A 14,051-nucleotide genomic window follows, 5' to 3' on the forward strand; every position below is an offset into this window, starting at 1 on the left:
TCCTCAAAATTGGAAAGTGAGTATCATGCAATTCATTTTTGCTTGTTTATGCTTGGTATTATAGAAATAACAAAATTGTACGTTCTTTGAAATGCTTCACTAGTTCTTTGGGGGAAGATAATATCACCATGTAAACTGGAGCACAACCTATGATGGTATTTATTAAAATGCCAGATCATGACTATAGAATCAATATCCTATTTTTTCTAGTTATAAGTCATTTTAACATTCATTGCTTTCTTTTCTGTGCCTCAGTCATAGCACAGTACTTTACTGATATTACAATTTAAATATCTTATCACTGAAATAGCCGTCTCTTACATGTGATGCTGTATTATATGTAAATAAAGTATATGTAATATTACATTATTCATCACTCCAAATGTATCATTTGGAGAAGAAAATGAAGCTCAAAGTGTGCAATTGCTCTCCCAGGATAAGACGCCTAGTCAGTGTTAAGGCAGAACTTATACATGTTCTCTAATCTATGTTCTAGAACCCAGTATTCTACTTGCAAATGCTTTCTGACTTCTAATTTAACGTGTTCCCCGTCTCTACCTCTGAGGATATGAAGTACAAAAGTAATTATATTTGCAAGGTGTAATTATCATTTCAGAGGCTTATTGCTGACTAAGCTCATCCTTTCTAGTTCTTTCTGAACTCTGGCTGGCTGGCTAAACTCAGCTGTTCTGGCTCAAACTGCTCTCCAAGCTGATTGATTCAACGTGACTTCTCTCAGCTTCTTACTGAATTGTTCTGCTTGGTAGCAAACTCACTCTAGCAATTTGTTCTAACCCCTTCTTATTCTGGCTTCAACTGCCTCTGCTGACCTGCACTAAACTGCTGGAACTCCTGAATGAACTCAGCGCCATTGCACTGCACTCATTGTACTGCCTCCCAAATGATTCTCTTTCTGTGCTGCTCTTAAATAGAATAGCATTTCCCAGGGTACTGGTTAGTTCATAATGTTGCACCTACAGGGTTGCAGATCTCTTTAGCTCCTTAGATATTTTCTCTAGTTCCTCCATTGGGGGCCCTGTGATCCATCCAATAGATGACTGTGAGCATCCACTTCTGTGTTTGCTAGGCTCCAGCATAGTCTCACAAGAGACAGCTATATCAGGGTCCTTTCAGAAAATGCTTGCTTGTGTATGCAAGTCATTGTTTGGAGGCTAATTATGGGATGGATCCCTGGATATGGCAGTCTCTAGATGGTCCATCCTTTTGTCTCAGCTCCAAACTTTGTCTCTGTAACTCATTCCATGGGTGATTGTTTCCAATTCTAAGAAGGGGCAAAGTGTCCACACTTTGGTCTTCTTTCATTTTCAGTTTCATGTGTTTTGCAAATTGTATCTTATATCTCGTTATACTAAGTTTCTGGGCTAATATCCACTTATCAGTGAGTACATATCATTTGAGTTCTTTTGTGATTGTGTTACCTCATTCAGGATGATGTCCTCCAGGTCCAACCATTTGCCTAGGAATTTCATAAATTCATTCTTTTTAGTAGCTGAGTAGTACTCCATTGTGTAAATGTACCACATTTTTTGTATCCATTCCTTTGTTGAGGGACATCTGGGTTCTTTCCAGCTTCTGGCTATTATAAATAGGGCTGCTATGAACATAGTGGAGCATGTGTCCTTCTTACTGGTTGGGACATCTTCTGGATATATGCCCAGGAGAGGTATTGTGGGATCCTCTGGTACTATGTCCAGTACCCCAGAGCTCTTGACTCTAGCTGCATATGTATCAAAAGTTGGCCTTGTCGGCCATCACTGGAAAGAGAGGTCCATTGGACATGCAAACTTTTTATGCCCCAGTACAGGGGAACCCCAGGGCCAAAAAGTGGGAATGGGTCTGAAGGGAAGTGGGGGGGACGGTATGGGGGACTTTTGCTATAGCATTGGAAATGTAATTGAGGAAAATGAGTAATAAAAAATTTTAAAAATAAATAGCGTTTCCCTTCTGTGCTGTTCTCAAGAGAGCTGGATGTCTCCTAACTATGACTCTTTTAGGCAAGTCTTTCTCTGATTTGCCACTTTGTCTGCCTCTCAATTTCACTTTCAAACACAGCTGCTTCCTTCAACAGTTATTTTATCTTAAAGGATTAAGGGCCTGTCTGCATTCCAGCCGAGGGATTAAAGGTGTGTGTGGTGGTGTGTGTGCATTCCAGCTGGATCACACAGAACAAGGTTTTAGGGTGTGATCCCTTGCCTGAGCAGCCATGTTGCTGTATTCAAGTTCCTCTAAAATGGAGAGTTTCAAAGGAAGCAGATTTGCTTACTAAAAAGAAGATCATGTCTTTTGTTCCCAGAAACAATTCCTTCCAAGGGTTAAAATGTTAAATGGAATACAAGTTATGGGGGGAAAAATACTGTTTTTGCCTGCAGCTTCTGACTTTCCTCTTTAAATACATGGACATTCTGTTCTACAACAAATCATTCTTTGTTCGTCATCAAAGTCTTTCTAAGGTTAATGTTTGTTTACATTTTTTTTGATTTACTGATAAGAAAAAATTATTTTCTAAGTTTTCAAATTACTTTCAAGATAACTACAAAATATTTTTGGTGTTTGTTGTTTGTGTCTATCTGCAATTTATTTTTATTATTGATTTGTTGCTTGTATTTTTAAATTCACTTATGTTAATTATGGTATTTTTGTTTCCCATAATTTTTTGATCATCAATTAGTCCAGATTACCTAGTATAAACCATAAACTGGACAGCCTAAGATAGATTATAGCACACTTCAATACAGGGCTAGTGAGTTACTTGAACTCAGCTCAAGCAGCTGCTTGATAATTCACAAACAAGTCATTGAAATACTGAATGTCCACCTGACATTTTCTGGGACTTTGTCTACTTCTTCCTCCTGCGTTCACTTTTAAGGTTTGTCCATAGCTGTGCATGCAGAGACAGGAGTAGCTTGAAAGATAATTCCACCTTAACACTGGTACATGGAAACCAAGGCAACTGGTTTCCCACTATGCCAGTACACTGTGTAAAAATTCTACATCACCGCAGCAAGTAGCAATACATCCTAGTTACATCATGCTTACAAAGTCATTATTTCATATTGCTGGAGATTTTTGTCTCTGCTACCCTAGTGTTCTTCCACAGTAGAATGCTGTGGAGAAGTTAATTACAGGCTTTTGCTTAGAGAAACATCTATGAGTATAAATAAATCCAAGATATGCTGCCTATTTTTGGATTTCCTCGGGCCTGATGACTCACAGGAATAAAGGAGTAAGTTTAATTTCTCTTGCTTCCCAGGTAACTCACATTTCCTATGATTTTCTAAATAGACAGGAAATAACTGAAATTCTATTTTTAGTTCCATTAGGAACATAGGGGTTTTAATATTTATTTTATCTGATTTTTTTCTTCTATTTTTAATTTGTTTTTTAGTTGTTTTGTCAGACTTCTATTTTTAATTTATTTTTAGTTGTTTTGTCAGAATCACAGAATTTGCTTTATATCATCTATGTACTGCTCTCAAAAATACTATGTATGTACTTTCAAAATTAAACGGTGTCCTTACCTTTATTATAGTCACTTCTGTACAAAATCATCTGAAGAGAATCCATGGCTTCATCATGTTCTCAAAACTATCACTCTCCCAACAGTTAACAAATGTTTCTTTGTATGTGTAAATATCACAATACTATGTGGATTTGTTTTAACAAAGGAATATTAAAATAATTAAAAGGTCACCTCTTTGGACCATGTAATTTTAAGTACACATATAAATGACGCTTCAAAGTGCATTTTGCAAAATCACATAAAATAGAATGTGAAACATTCAGAGAAATAAACTGTATTGGGTAACTATTTATAATAGGATTACTACATATAATATTAATGTCATTGCTAGATTCAAAAGAAAACTATTAAAGTGACATATTTTTGAATATTAAAAAACCTCAGGATCCATATGAATAATAATGTTAACATTTACGTATTATTTTATTTCTTATTCGTGAAACATTTCATTTTCTAAAGAGTGTTACAGAGAAAAGGATTCTGAATTTCTTGACTTGACCCATTTTGTATCTTTACTCTTTGGTTTTGGAAGATGGCTTCGTAGGGAAAGTGCACATTTTGGAAATATTTGAATCTGAGATCAGATTCCCAATGTTCAGGTAAAGCCAGGAGTCCTGGAACCACAATGCTGTGTACAGGGATTTCACTGAGATCCTTAGGCACTGTACAACAGAATCCTGGGTCTATCTAAGTCTCCTTTTTATTTAGTGGGAAGCCTTGTATCAAAAATAAAGCAAGAAATGATAAAAGAGGCATTTCAACCTCAACCTGTGGCTATCACATGCACAGGAATTCATAAACCACAAAGACAATAATCAACCCACCAATCTGCAGCTCCTCACTAAAATATGAGAGTAGTGCTTCTCAAACTGTGGATAACCACCCCTTTGGGGGTCATATATCACATATCCTGGATATCAGATATCAATATTTTGATCTACAACAGTAGCAATAGTCATGAAGTAGTGAAGAAATAACTTTATGGTTGTGGGTCACCGTAGCATAAGGGTTGCAGAGAGCCACAAATAGAGTGACAATGGCTGTTCTCATTGCATTCTGCTACTCTGATATAAGACTGAGCAAAGGCAACTTGGTGCCATCCACTCCATGGTCACAATACATCCTTAAGGAAATCAGGGTAGGAATTGAAAAAACAAACAAACAACCAAAAAAAAAAAAAAAACCCAACACCTTCAAAAGATGCTTCCTGGTTTAAACTTTGGTTTGTTTCCTGGCTAATCCTCAGCCTTGCTTTCTTGTATTTCCCACTTCTACCTGCCCAGGGATAGTGTCCTACACAGTGATAGTGAGCTGGACCTTCCATACCAATCATCACTCAAGGCAATCTTTCACAGAGATGGCCAGGGTCCAATCTAATCAAAACAATTCTTCAGTTAGGATCCTGTTTTCTAGATAACTCTAAGTCATGTCTAGTAAATGGTAAAATTAACCAAGTTAGTATATCATCTTGGCTTACTAAGTAGAAATTTTGCCTATAATGGTTTCAATGTTTTTATGTATATGGTTCTAAGGAAGAACACTTTGTATTAAATAACGAATTTGAGGGATCTTTGCTAAGAGAGGATAATTCTCCCTTTCTCAGTAATCATTTGTCACCTATAGATCTTTGTTTGGAGGACACATGAGATTTTCATCTCCCGTGTTAGCACATCTTTAGATATTACCATTGTTTTTATCTTGTTTATGCACACAAACAACCAGAACACACTCAGAATGTTTCATTTACATATTTATGCATACTAATGTGTATACACACACTAATAAAGTAAAATAGTCAATTAAGATGAGAGTGAGGAGTACCATGGATGGGGGTGGAGGGGAAAGGACTTAGGACTAGATAGAGGGAGGAAAAGGAACAGGAAATGATATCTATTGGAATTTAAAATGTACAAAAATTTTTAAAAAATGAACAAAGTTTTCTAACTACCAGAGAAGAACAGTGGTGAAATTACAAAGTGCTAATTATTGCATTTTTAAAGTCATTGCAATAATTGAAACATACTGTACTATTTATAAAAGTACTGGTGGGACGACTTTAGAAGTTGGATGCCCTGGTTGAGGGTTTTTGGTTTTTGGTTTGTTTTGTTATCTTGACATAGTAAGAGCTATCGAGGAGGAGGACCCTCAAGTCAGAAAATGTCTTCATCAATTTGCTTTGAAAGCCAGTTTTGGGGGGCATTTTCTTGCTTAGTGGTTGATGTGAGATGACCAGTTCATGGTGGGCAATTGCATCCCTAAAGAGGTGCTGTGTGGTATAGGAAAGCAGGCTGAGCAGCCAGTACTTTGAGACACTGCATTGCTCCACTTCACTTCCTACTTTCAGGTCCTTCTGTTGATTTCTGCCTTGTCTTCCCATGACCATGGACTGTAGCATGCAAGGTTTTGGTCATGTTGTTTATCACAGGATAGAATCCTAACTAGGACAATGAGCTTGCCGTGCCAGAATAATGTAATAAATTTATGCTGGTCTTCAAACAGGCCTCAGACTTTGAGTGAAGTGCAAATGTGCACAGATTTATTTCTTAAGTCACATCTCTGCTTTTATAAATACATTAGCTAAGCTTGTCTCCATGGCCGGATGAGGACAGTTGCCCTGCTTTTGTTATTTTGCATGTCAATATTACATATGAAATTATTTTAAATATTTGTTCTTTCAAAATGCTAAAGGAGAACATCTCTCAGTAATCTCCAGGGTGGCTATTGTTTGAACAATCTCCATTTTTCATGATATGTATTCATGTACCCTGTGCATGTGCATGCATTTTTGCCATAGACTGCAATGGAAGGTAAGAGGTCAGTTTTCCCGAGTGTCTTTTGCCTTCTGCCTTGTTGAGAAAGGATCCCACTTGCTTCTGCTGGGTAGTATACTCCAGCCTACCTGGCCTGCAAACTCCCAGGTATTTCTCTTATTTTGCCTCCCTTCTCTCTATAAGCATTCTGAGATTGCAGATGTTTGACTGTATATTCTTTACTTGGCTTTTGATGTAGGTTAAACTGTAAGGATAAGTATTGGGCCCTCAGGTTTGCCCAGCTTGACTGGGTGATTCATCTCTCTTGCCTGATGATCTTTAGGTCAATCAGTTCACTGAAAAGTAGAATTTTATCATTAGTGAAAGTATGGGAAGAAAGAGGCATAAAGGAAGAAAAATGACATAGAAGATGAAGAAATATAAATGATACTACTCTCTGACTTGAAATGAGAAATGTCGTTTTCAATACTTGTTATGTGGCCATCTGAAATTACTTAACTTTCTATAGAGTCCAAACTCTGGAACTTGTGCAGACTGACAAGCTGCTTGCTGACAAATGTTTAGTTCACAGTAAGGGGAAAATGCAATTATATCCAATGGGTTAAACATTTGCTCAACAGTGACATGTTGCATTGGCAAAGAGATCTAGAGAATGAAAATTTTATTCAGTAATGCCATTAACCACTCCTCCTGTGAGGCTCACAAATAATAAACTCACCCATGAGCAGCAACCTTTCATTTGTCAGGGCTTTGACTGGCTGTACCAACCTTCTTCTATTTATTTATTGTTCTAATTTAATCATTATCCTCTTTGATCTTTATGCTGTACTTTTATAGTCATTGATTGGTTTTCCTTACTTTAAGTTCTTGAGATACATTCTCACCCCACTGAGTATCAACATTCTGATCTTTGATAAATTAATGATATTTAATGAAATAGGTTTCCATTTATAAATGAAGTTTTGTATTAATATACTCCACATACTTTAACATGTTATTTTCATGAACATTTACAATAATACCTTTTAAAGTTCCATATTGAATTTTTCTTTCATCTGTGCTTTATTAAATTTCAAGTTCATAAAAAGTTTTAAAAAATATAGTCTTGTTTAATTGTTATCAAAACATCTTGCATCATTTCCATCTAATAAAAATTATTAACAAACATAGACAAATGGTAAATGTTTGTTATTATAAGAAGGTATATTTTACTTAGTAGAGGGGGCTATGCTTACTATCCAATTGGCTCATCTTTTTGATATGTGTTATTGTATATCGCAACTCAAACTGTCTTTGACATTGACTTTCCCAGCTCTGGGTTAACGATATCTTGATGAATACTCAAAGACAGTCATGGTAGCCAAATTTACACCATAAATCAGCATATACTAGAAATCTAGAATTTTCATCCCCAAAAGCTGTCTATATGACATTTTCTGAAACAACTTTGGCTATAAGATTATGCATATGTCCATATATAGCATCAGACCTGAAAGCAGAAATTGTTAATTTTACTCACCTTGTGATATTTCTAGTTTTCTACATTTTGAAACTCTGTAAGTATGATTTGTGTCACATTCTTAATTGATTGTTTTGTAATATGTAATTTATATTTTTCATTTCTAGGATATGCTTTGCCTTGATGCTTTGTCTCAGGTAGAAAAACTTTAGAAGAATTGAACAGTTTATGTTAAATTATGTATAGAAAAATAATTTCATCTTTGCTTCCTCCCACTTAGATAAGTAATACACAATCTAAAAAAATACTTTTATGATTGGGGTACTTAATTTGTTTATATTTGAAATTACCCACATGTTGGAATTTACATTTCTGTATTAATTGATTTTCTATATTTTCACTGTCTCTTCTTTTCTGGGGATCTTCTTGTGTATTATATTGATTGGTTTATTTTTCCTTTGTTCTAAATATATATTTAATATTTACTTTCAAGAATATTAAGATAGCTATAGTTGTTATTGACATGACAAGAATAGAGTAGTATATACAAATAATATCTAAATAATGATGTTTAGGTCAGGCCTTACAGTTTACAATTTCAATTATAAAAATATAAATAAGAACTTCCATAGAGTCCTTAGGTCCCTTTCAATTTCTGTTCTTCATCTGGTTTGTAATTTGGAATTTTTCCCCAATTTTTATTAGGTATTTTCTTCATTTACATTTCAAATGCTATCCCAAAATCCCCTATACCCCCACACACACACGTTCCCCTACCCACCCATTCCCACTTCTTGGTCCTGGCGTTCTCTTGTACTGGGGCATATAAAGTTTGCAAGACCAAGGGGCCTTTCTTCCCAATGATGGCCGACTAGGCCATTTTCTGCTACATATGCACCTAGAGATTTGAGCTCTGGGGGTACCAGTTAGTTCATATTGTTGTTCCACCTATAGGGTTGCAGACCCCTTCAGCTCCTTGCATACATTCTCTAGTTCCTCCATTGGGGGCCCTGTGTTCCATCCAATAGATGACTATGAGCATCCACTTCTGTGTTTGCCAGGCACTGGCATAGCCTCACAAGAGACAGCTACATCAGGGTCCTTTCAGCAAAATCTTGCTGCAATAGTGTCTGCATTTGGTGGCTGATTATGGGATGGACCCCCACATGGGGCAGTCTCAGACTGGTCCTTCCTTCAATATCAGCTCCAAACTTTGTCTCTGTAACTCCTTCCATGGGTGTTTTGTTCCCAATTCTAAGAAGGGGTGAAGTGTCCACACTTTGGTCTTCGTTCTTCCTGAGTTTCATGTGCTTTGCAAATTGTATCTTGGGTATTCTAAGTTTCTGGGCTAATATCTACTTATAAGTGAGTACATATCATGTGCGTTCTTTTGTGATTTGGTTACCTCACTGAGGATGATACCCTCCAGATCCATCCATTTGCCTAGGAATTTCATAAATTCGTTGTCTTTAATAGCTGAGTAGTACTCCATTTTGTAAATGTGCCCCATTTTCTGTATCCATTCCTCTGTTGAGGGACATCTTGGTTCTTTCCAGCTTCTGGCTATTATAAATAAGGCTGCTATGAACATAGTGGAGCATGTGTTCTTATTACCAGTTGGAACATCTTCTGGATATATGCCCAGGAGAGGTATTGCTGGCTCCTCCAGTAGTACTATGTCCAATTTTCTGAGGAACCACCAGGTAATTTGGACTTTTGACAATATGTCTATTGAACATTGTTTTAGGGACTCTTTTGCTATGACATCATACAATTCTTTTAGGGAGAATTTGTATTTATTTTTCTGTCAGTCCTGGATGAACAGTATTGTTCTGAGTCCCAGTGATCAATGGTTAAGCTGATCTGAAGCTGAATTAATGAGCTGATAACAATCTATCATTTCTTTTTATATTGATTCCTAATATGCATGATGTCAGACTGGAACTAAAAGCATCATGTCTGTCCAGTGCCACCTCAGAGTTTAGCCATCAACTATTGAGAAATGCTGCCCTGTGAAGATATCCCTCAGTGTCATGGCATTGCATCTTGCCAGAATACAATGCCAATGTTTCTTTTCTTTGAAGAATCTTTTGTCTTTATCCAATTGAAATCAGTCTTGAGTACGTGATATGAAGAAAATAATTATTTCCATTTTATTGTGAAATAATTAAAGAATGAGATCTAAGGGATAAAGGTATTTTCTTTCGTATATTCTACAAAGGTGGATCACTGCAGAGAAACTCAGAAATTTGATTTCTTTCTAATTTCCATTCCTGCTTAAGACATGTCAGTGTTGTAAGCCTTGAATTACATCGATATTTTTGTTGCTGTAACTCTCAGGTAGGCCCCTGAATATCTCTATAGGTGGTATATATCTTTAATAAATCAAGAAATAAATGTGTTTATTTTATTAAAAACATGTGCATAGTGAGTGACGAATCCTAGTAGAAATCAGAGTCAATATAGTATTGACACACATACCTCAATCTATCTGTTGAAAGTAGATATATAAAGGAAAAAAGATGTGTTACTCTGTGCAGGTCATTCATCTTCTAGGACATGACACATTCCTGATAATATTATTGGTTATACCATTTCACATGAATTTAACCTGTCATATTATATTTGAGAAAATTCTCTAATAAAACACTTTAGAAAAGACATCTCCAGTAGAAGAAATAAGAAGTCATCTTGTCATTTGTTTCTCTTACTCTGTGATCTGTCCTCCTCTTTCTTGCAGGGAATCTGACAATGTTGTCAAACTGATATTGTAAAGATTGCAAGGAATGGTCTCTTGGGGCTGGGAAATATAACCACATACTAGTTATCTAAGTGAAGCCAGGGGGATTGCTACTTTTGAACCAGTTCCATAAAGGAAAGTACTTGCAAGTTGCCTGTGTTGTGCCATTATAGAAATGTCAGTACAATGTTAAGGTTTTATACAGCCCATGGGTTTTACACTTAAATTGGATCCAGCAAGAATAGAAAAGATTTAAAGCCAACCCAGGAAACAGTCATTTAGTGTGGTAATCAAGCAGAATTTTTCTAAAACCAGCAGTATGAAAAACACTTCTGTCATTTCCACTTTCCTGACTAACCAATAACTCACAAAGGGAACCTACTAAAATTAGGTATTTTACACACCTATGAAATTTTTCCTGAATTACCTGCTGGATGGTGGATTTTGCTGTTCTTGCTGAATTTTACACTCTCAACACAGTGTATTTGAATTTTTTTTATGAAAACAAGGTAGAAATTACAAGTATCAAGATTGCTATGTTTGATCTAAACACATATTAACCTATTCTTTCCTTTCTAATGAGAATAATTATGTATAAATCAGACTACAGATACAAAAACAGTAAAATAAGGTAAAAGGGTCAGGAAATTGAATGCAGGTGTAAAGCAGTGGGGGATGGGAAAGGGGGAGTAGCCACTAGAAAGTCCCAGATGTCAGGGAAGCAAGAGGTTCCCAGGACCCAAAGCGAATGACATTAGCCAAAATACCCAACACAGGAGAGATAGAACCTATACAGACTATATCCAGTGGATAGTAACAGCCCCCATTTGATGGAAGGGGCCACCCAACCATCTCAACACTTTTAACCCAGAATATTTTCTGTCTAAAGAAAATACAGGGACTGAGTGGAGCAGAGACTGAACGTCAGGCAGTCAGGTGGGAGTGGCTGGGTGGGTGGGAGAGTACACTCATGAGGCAGATGGGAAATGGGATAGGGGGCTTGCAGAAGGGAAACCAGGAAGGGGGAAAACATTTGAAATGTAATTAAAACCAATAAAAATAAAATAAAACATATTAAAAAGAAATTTGGTGGTCCTCAGAAAATTGGACATAGTATTTTTGCTGGAGGATCCAGCAATACCACTCCTGGGCATATACCAAGAAGATGCTCCAACATGTAATAAGGACACAAGCTCCACTATGTTCATAGCAGCCTTATTTATAATAGCCAGAAGCTGGAAAGAACTCAGATGTCTCTCAATAGGGGAATGGGTAGAGAAAATGTGGTACATTTACACAATGGAGTACTACACAGCTATTAAAAACAATAAATTTATGGTATGCACTCACTGATAAGCAGATATTAGCCCAGAAGCCAGGAAGTGGGAGTGGGTGGTTTGTTGATCAGGGGTAGGGGGAATGGAATAGAGGGTTTTCAGAGGGGAAACTAGGAAAGAAGATAATATTTGAAATGTAAATAAAGAAAATATATAAAAAGAAATAATTATTAATTATTAGCAATTAAAACTTGGTACTTGGGCTGATAGAGTAGCTCAGTGGAGTACTTTCATGGCATGAGACCCTGTGTTCAATCCCCAGTATCACAAAAATAAAATCAAACACTAAATTAAAATGCTCTGTGAGTACCACACTTGATATGTGAGCGCTCAGCATGCTGTGATTTGTGGAGATAGACTCGTTACAAGGTAATTTATAATTTATATTACAGATTTTCTTAATCAAGGTGTATGGATTTGAGGTGATTTTTAATTATATTGACCTCAGAAACCCTAAGCACACTCACCTTCTATTATACATTTTTGATTGCTTAAAGAAGCCTTATCCCACACTCAAGGGAATGGGATTCATGAATTGCTATAGAGCAGACTCTAAAGAAAGGTGTATAAAACATTGTCTAGGGTCACTTATTTTTTAATTTGCAAATATAATACTTTGCATGGCTTATAAAACATTAACCATATAGTATTACAGTATGGCAAACAAAGTAAAAATAAGCCGCAGAACCACTGAGCCGTCTGTTCTATCCACCACACAGATCTCATTGTAGAAAAGGGTTCCACATTTAAGTGTAGTAAAACATTGTGACTTTAGTGATCAAAATAACTTTTAATATCAACATTATGTATATTTCAGTGAAAACCACAAGAGTTGGCAAACAGTAAAGATCACTGCACAGTTTACAGCAAAACTATTGTAATTATGAGACTTTGAAAATGCTACAGAATAAATCAAAAGCCCCTGGGGAGGCTTGAGCATTGGTCTTTCTCAAATTCTCAGTTGATTATTTTATAGTCTTGGAAATTATTCTGAAACTCTTTAAATGAACAATACTTAATTACACCATTCAAGCAGTGCCTGCATTCAAGTGCAATTTTATTTAATTTATTCTGACAAACTCACAATCCATTCATTCATTATTCATTAAATATACATTTATAGAATGCCTGCTGACAGGTGAGTGCTTTGTATAATGTTGACAATTTGTGATAAATGTTTGGGTTTTATCCTCCAAGACCTTACAGACAGGAAAGTAAAATGAGTCTTCTATTTGGGCTTCAATTATTGTTCATATATTGTTGCATAAGTCATTATGAGAGAAAAGCAATCTCTTTTTAATTCTTTGTGGTTTTGATATATTCAAATTTTTTCTCTCTCAATGACTCTAGAGATTTTTTTCTTATACTTTTCTTTGTTCATTTGATCTTTCAAACATTTAGCACATTTAAGTAATATTCTCTAAACAACCAAATTCTCGTGAAGTGGAACCTTTACTCTGGTACTTCTCTTCAAGTGATTGACCCTAAAATCGATTTAAGTACTAGGTAGACTTTAGATATCCTACTATAGCTTTCTGGTAAACAGTATTCCAATTATATGCCAGATTCAGAATTGTAAAGGAGCTTATCTATGTTCTAAAGATCAATATACAAAATTCAGTTGAATTTCTGTTTATGGGCAATAAATAATATAACAAGAAATTTAATAAAACAATTTACATGAAATAATATTAAAAGAATGAATTATACAAGTCTTAATAATAAATTACACAATTATACACATGGTGAAATAATAAACATTTTAGAATAAAGGAAGATACAAATAAATAAAAGAACACTGCATGTTCAAAAATCCAAAGGTGGTGATTTAGGGACTGCCTTTAATCTAGAGCCAACTGAATTATTTGCAGAAATTAACATTTTCTGTTCCAAAAAGGAGTATGACGCTCTCAAATAGTCAATCTTTAAAAACAACAAGGTTTAAAATATCATATCTCTGTGTTTCAAATCATACTCTAAACCATAGTTGTTCAATCCAGACTGCACGAGACTCAGGCATCCCAGGTCGTTAATATCTGAATGGCACCAGACAAGGGAATGTTTCTCTGTAGAGTTTCTCTTTTATCAACTAAACTACATAGTTCTAGGTATAGATGACAATGGCGTATCATAATGTATCACATAGTAAACATGTGTACTCTTTCTTTTCGAAACCACATCAGTTTTGTGATGGTGTGTGACC

Source organism: Mus caroli, unplaced genomic scaffold, assembly GCF_978045245.1.
Source record: "Mus caroli unplaced genomic scaffold, Mus_caroli_1 scaffold_12, whole genome shotgun sequence".
Taxonomy (NCBI): domain Eukaryota; kingdom Metazoa; phylum Chordata; class Mammalia; order Rodentia; family Muridae; genus Mus; species Mus caroli.